Raw genomic sequence first — 6,000 nt, forward strand, 5'->3', positions numbered from 1 at the left:
CGGGAGAAGTCGCAGTCAATGGCTGCGAATTTAATGAAATCGCAGTCAATGACCGCGATTTCGACATTAGTCGTAGGCAATGGTTGTGATTCACGATAAAATCGCAACCATCGTCTGCGATTTTGGGCAAATCCTGAAAGGTTCTCTTAATTAACTAAAAATATTTCTCACCATAGTTGACAATTTAAATTTTATTTTAAAACTACTTATAAAAAAACTTAATTAATATTTTTTTTTCTCCAACTTGTTTTTAGAAAACAGTGTTTCACTTTAAGAATAATTCTTAAAGGCATTACTAAGCATGCCAATGGTCCCTTTGAATCCGTAAGAATTTGACATGTCTCCCTTTTTATTACATACTTAAAAAACTTATCTTTTCACAAAAATAAAGTTGTTTTATATTATACTACTTTTTTTTTTAATACGAAGATGAGGATCGAACTCATAATCTCTTGGTTAAAAATATATGTCAATTACTCGTTCTGGTATATTATACTACATTTTAATTTTAAGTTAGATCTCAATATTGCCAACCTGAACTTAGTTCAACGATAAGTGGTACCGATTTATGATTACGAAGTCATGAGTTTGAATCCCCAACTCCTCCTTGTTCTACTTAAAAAAGAAAAGTTAGGTTTAAATATTAATATTTACGTTTCCAAAGCTTTTTTCTTTATTTTTTGAAAAATTGCTTTGCAAAGTTAAAAGCTTTATAGATATATTTAGAAAAAGGGGTCAATTTCCATTATAAATTTGGAAACATTAGGTTTTCACGTGGCAATAAATACACCATAATCAGCATTTATTTGTTTTATGGGCTATATTACAAATGAAGTACTGTGGGCCTGGGCCCACTCCATTTGCAGCCCAACAAAGTTACACTCCAAGTTGGTAATGTCATTTCTAGCTTTGTGGTTTCCATTATTTAGGAGCGCGTGATTCCCACGTGTCCAAAAAATAGTGTAATTAAATAATATAAATATCAACTATATTAAAAGGTTTGGATAGTTGAAGATCTTTTTGGTATTTTAAGTTTTATATTATTTTAAAATTTCAAACCATCTTTAATAGTCATAAATTATGTTTTGTTTTTTTCTATTACTTTTATTTAATTTAAATGGTCTCTATTCTTTTATAGGCAATTTTCAATTTACATGTTAATATTTTAAAGTTCTTAATTTTACCTTTAAAGGATTAAAAATTTTCATTTTGGTCCTTATAAAAAAATGTTAACAAAAAGTTAGCATAATATTTTTTTTTAACATGTGAGAATGGAGGTTCGAAGGCTGTACCTTCTGGTCGGTGACAGATATCTTAACAAGTTAAACTAAGTTCAGGTCAGAAAAATGGTATAATATTCAATTATCATTTCATGAACATATAAATAGACATGCCACTTTGAAAGAATATATGTTAATGAGTTAGAGATTTGTTAATGGAAAAATTAGATTTCATACGGTATAATTCTAGTAGAATGTTGACATGTCGAAATATATTAATAAAACAAATAATTTAATGATTCATAAACCTTTTTTAATAAATTTTGAAATTTCTCAATATATTCAAAGAATTTCAAAATTTCAAAAGATTATATCAGATCGTAATTACTTAAATGATAATTAGAGATAATTTAATATATTCTGTCGAATATTTATATTCCATTAAAAAAATTAATTAAATTTTAAAAATAAAAATATGGTTTTGTTAATACCTATATTTTATTTTTCAAATTAGCTAATATTTTTTTAAAAATAACTTTTAAATAAAATATGGTAAATCTACAAACCACACACAACTTTTAAATGGATACTTTATATATCAATTTTAATAGTTTATGAGTGATTTGTGCAACTTTGGAGCTATGATCAATCAAATTGAAATTAACTGGTTTGATTATAACAACCTCTATAACTTAAAAGGTGGTTTGTTTATTTTTCAAATAAAATATAAAAATTATAATAAAATAAATTATATATATATATATATATATATATATATATATATATATATTACACGTTAGAATTAGCGAGAGGAAGTGTGGATGCTTAAAAACTGAAACAAGTGTAGTCTTGTCAATGGGACCCACCCGCCTCGCATATATCGAAAAGGTTTACACTCCGACATGTCGGTTGTCTCCACTCTGGTGCTTTCTAAAAAATTTTAGGGAAGAAAAATTTCATTTTAACTCATAATATTTAATTTGATAAAGATATACTTAAATTCCTAATGTTAGGATATTTTAAAAATTTTATTTCCGTCTCTAATATATTGATTTTTTTCAATTAACTCCCAACAATATGGAAATATTGAAAGAACATCGTGGAATGAATTTTAAAATAATAATTTTCGTGAGTTTTTCTGTATACTAATATTAAATTTAAGTTAAAGTTATTACATCTAAGTCATTTAGACGAATAAGTTTTTTATTTTATAGACGAGTAGTATGTATATTTTATAAAATTAATTATTAAAACACTTTCAACTCAATTAATAAAGTGTATTCCACACCATGTCATTATTTTGTCAATTAATTTTAACATTTTAGGACTATAAAAACGAAAAAAATGGATATGAACATGGAAACTTTTAAAACAAGAAATACCAAATTGAAAAAAACATTCAAACCTCGTATATTAGACATATATTTAACCCATTTAATTTAACAGAATATTTTTCTTTGAAAAATTCATTTTGGAGGCTATATTTGAGGCCCATTACTCAACATTCACTATCTATTGCCCATGAGAAATGCTGAGATGGGCTTCCTCTCTCTCCAGATTACATAATATATTTATGTTTTTATATATTATTTTACTTATTTTATTTGGGTATATTTTGAGGATATGGCGGATATTTAATTAATTTACAACTGCCAATCCAACAAGCAAATATTATTATTCTTTAATTAATTTAGAATTTTGACCAAATATTAGAATAGAAGCTGTCAAAATAGTTTTTCTATGATATTGTCCGGACATAGTACTCGCGACTTTATTTTTTATTTTATCCAAAAAAAAGCTTCATACCAACAGAGATAATTGTCCCATGAACTATTCTGTTGTCTAATCAATATGAGACTTTTTTTGCATTCCCCTTACAAACCCAACATCTATCAATAATTATGCTTAATTTTAAAACATCTTTCGACCGAGAGAGTAAATATATTTTTATATAGAAGATATTTTTATGAAGAAAACAAAAGTGATTGTACATTATTGGAATTTTCCACAACCATATCCTTGACATATTTCTTTTCTCTCTATATATACATAGAAATTTTTTTTTTCCTTTTTGAAGGAATATGCATGGAAAGTTGACAAAAGCTTGGGGAGAAACCGACCAAGGAAAAATTAATTCCATACAATACAATATGAATCAGCTCCTTTTCCTTCTTCTTTCTTTTTTTTTTCTTAATCTCTATAATCTCCTCATTTGTCCTTTGTTTTCTTCTTTTGTATATCAGTAACGCATTATTAGATGTTGATGACACCCTCAAAAGCACCACGTGGTCTTTTTTAAAGAAAAATAAATAATTAGAAAAGTATATTTAGTAAAATTAATAACACGGTCTCTTTTTTCAACCATATCAATAAAAAACTGACCTAAGCATAGCTTAACTGACTAAGATATCTATCTCCAACTAATTCGAATTTCCACTTATATATATTGTATTAAAAATATCATATATATAAAAAAAAGAGATCGTAGTATTATTAGCCACTTTAACCAACCACAATCCAACAATAATTGTTACATTAATTAAGTAATTTTGCAATCCCCTGACAAAGTAAAATAAGAATTCATGCGTAAACCTATGGAGCAAAGCTAGAGTTAAACCAAACATAGAAAAATTATTAATTGGCCAAAGAGGGATTTCTTTTTTGCTCTTACTTTTTCTTTTTTTGTGTTTATAAAAGTAGGGCTCTTATATTATAATAATTTAAAAATCTTTATTATTACTTCACGTGAAAGATTTCCAGTTAATGCAAGATATGCCATCATATTGTCTTTAACTTTTTGGCTTTGAAAATTAAGTTAGATTTCAATTTTAATGCAATTGCAAGATATGCCATCTAGTTTTTAGATAAATTTTAAAATAAGCTATAAAAAATAAAAATATTATTTTATAAGCATGGTTTTCAGTGACGAACAAGTTGAGATTTTTAATGTTATTTATTCATCTAATTTTTAAAAAGATTAAATTTATTTCAAAACAAGCATATTTATTGGTATTTTATTTTATTTTATACTTAAATTTACTTTTATTAGACAAATTTATCATCTAAATACTCCTGGAGTTGTTGTGATATGTATCAATATTTATAAAATTACATCTCACAAAATTAATTGGTTCGGAGAGGAATGTTCACTTATATCGACTCTTTTGACTCATAGATCTTGGTTGAATCCTCATTTGAGTGTTTTGGCCTCTGATGATACCATATTAATATTCATGAAATTTCATCGTTTGCCAATGAGATAAATAGTCCACTTTAAATTATAAACATGTGTTAGATCTCTTATATTTTCAATGTGGAATCCTTAACAATATTTGACCTATTGGTCTAAAAAGACCCTGAGCAAATTATAAAGAATTTAAAGACAATAGGTTGAAACATTGATGGCCACCTACTTAAGGTTTAACAGCCTATGAGTTTCTTTAGACTCTTAACTCCTTAAAAAGATCTGATGTTGTTGTCACCATTAAAAAAAAGTTAAATAATAGCAAAATGGTACGGGTTTTTTCTCTCCTCCAATCTTTTTTTGGTACAATATGAGGGGATGAGAATTCAAATTTATTGATTGGAGATAGATATATCTTAATCAGTTGATCTATGTTCGCTTTGACTTTCATAATTAAATATTAATTTTATAGATTTAGGAGCTTGTATTAATTTGAAAAAACATTGTGTTAGGGTTAATTTTACTTCCTTATTTTAATCTGTTAATTTCTTTCGTTTTATCAATCTCAAATGGTCCATATCGTTGCTTTTCTATTTTTATTTTTTTGTTAATAAGACTAGGGATGAGAATCAATAAATGCACTTAATTACTCTAATAACCTTTTTTGTTAATAAGACTAGCGATGAGGATCAATAAATGCACTTAATTACTCTAATAACCTAATTACTCTAATTACCCTAATCATCTAATTACTTAGCTCAAAATATTAACCAGAGGTAGTTTTAGAACAAAACAATTCAAGATACTTATAACATAAAATCTCAAAAACAAGGTTCGTTAGCCATACAAATATCGTGTCACAAGTGAAATAAAGGTCTGAAGAAACTGCAGGTAGGAAAATAATGATATGAGGTCGAGGACTTCTAGAAATCAAAGATAAAAAGTTAACACATAATTGTCTTCTCGTATAACTACGATCTCAAAGTAAAGATAAGTATTTGTTCATAGTTGATGCAAACTTTCGTAAACCTCTGATCCCTACGAATCTAAACCATTCTTTTTCTCGAAAGTTCGATAAAATGCATGTGAGTTGATTTGAAAGACTTACTACATGACTTTGAATCTCTCACAATTGCAAATATCATTATTTAATGGGAGTAATAATATATATACTCTACCATAATGCTAACAAATATACTAATTTTATTTGCAGGGTGCACTATATCTTATTCAAAAAAGGCGTATTGATTATAATCATGTGGGGCCCACATGTCGTACAAAATACGTATGAGAAAAAAAAGAAAAATTCGAGAAGACCGAGGATGATGAAGATGAGATCAACGGTCAGATTGAGTCCAACGGCTATACCAACGGCCATAATCAAACGGACGGTAACCGACCAACAACCTCCGTGGCATTTGGACCAGACGGTGGCTCTCTGCAAATCCTGTCGGTAAATTCCCCATTTTCCCACTATTTTTTTAACACATTAGAAAAAAAAAGTAAATTTAAGAGCAAAAAAATATCTACAAATTAAAATAATAAAAAAAGGTAGCCGTTGCCGTCCAACAAGCTTATAAAACGAGAAATCCAAAG

The sequence above is a fragment of the Momordica charantia genome, assembly GCF_013281855.1.
Source record: "Momordica charantia cultivar OHB3-1 chromosome 8 unlocalized genomic scaffold, Mcharantia_2.0 BLBB01000008.1, whole genome shotgun sequence".
In the NCBI taxonomy this organism is placed as follows: Eukaryota; Viridiplantae; Streptophyta; class Magnoliopsida; order Cucurbitales; family Cucurbitaceae; genus Momordica; species Momordica charantia.